We start from the raw sequence: 785 nt of genomic DNA, 5'->3' as shown, positions 1-785 counted from the left end.
CATGGCAACAGGATCTTAATCAACAATTTGTGGCGCATTTGGGCGTCGGCCTCTCCCAGGAGCATTTTCCAAATCACTAGTTAATTCGAACTACTAAATCATGTTCTTCAACCCAGATCTAAAAAGAGGACCTCTACGTATTCCTTTAATGCGTCCATGTCAGCGAAGAGCAGCAGCACTACTGCCGTTGTTTCGATAAAACAGATTTACGCATAATGCCCTGCTCGCGTTGTCCAGACCCATGCCGACTGTCTGCAACTTAATGTATACTCGTGCTTGTGTTTCAACCCTATGTCATCGTACCAACAACTGCGTCTAAAGGCAATCATCACACTGACAGCACTAACAACGCAAATCACGCAGCGCACAATCTTAACATCATTCCTCTGCAGTTGGCAACCATACGGTATCTAGAATGAAATTTTCACTCTACAGCGGAGTGTGAGCTGACATGAAACTTCCTAGCAGATTAAAACTGTGTGCCGGGCCGAGACTCGAACTCGGGACCTTTGCCTTACGCGGGCAAGTGCTCTACCAACTGAGCTACCCAAGCACGACTCACGCCCCGTCCTCACAGCTTTAATTCCACCAGTACCTCGTCTCCTACCTTCCAAACTTCACACAAGCTCTCCTGCGAATCTTGCAGAACTAGCATTCCTGGAAGAAAGGATATTGCGGAGACATGGCTTAGCCATAGCCTGGGGGATGTTTCTAGAATGAAATTTTCACTCTACAGCGGAGTGTGCGCTGATATGAAACTTCCTGGCAGATTAAAACTGCGTGCC

General features: G+C 47.4%; 1 non-coding gene across 1 annotated transcript; it reads right to left on the bottom strand.

Annotated features, from left to right (window-relative positions):
- Window positions 1-479: 479 nt before the first annotated feature.
- On the bottom strand, window positions 480-554 carry Trnat-cgu (transfer RNA threonine (anticodon CGU)). Its single transcript has one exon. It is a non-coding gene; the product is annotated as a tRNA-Thr (tRNA).
- Between the last annotated feature and the right edge of the window lie 231 nt (window positions 555-785).

The sequence above is a fragment of the Schistocerca serialis genome, chromosome 1, assembly GCF_023864345.2.
Source record: "Schistocerca serialis cubense isolate TAMUIC-IGC-003099 chromosome 1, iqSchSeri2.2, whole genome shotgun sequence".
NCBI lineage: Eukaryota > Metazoa > Arthropoda > Insecta > Orthoptera > Acrididae > Schistocerca > Schistocerca serialis.
Note: the sequence above shows the minus strand (reverse complement) of the source record. Positions and strands in the feature narration are given on the sequence as shown.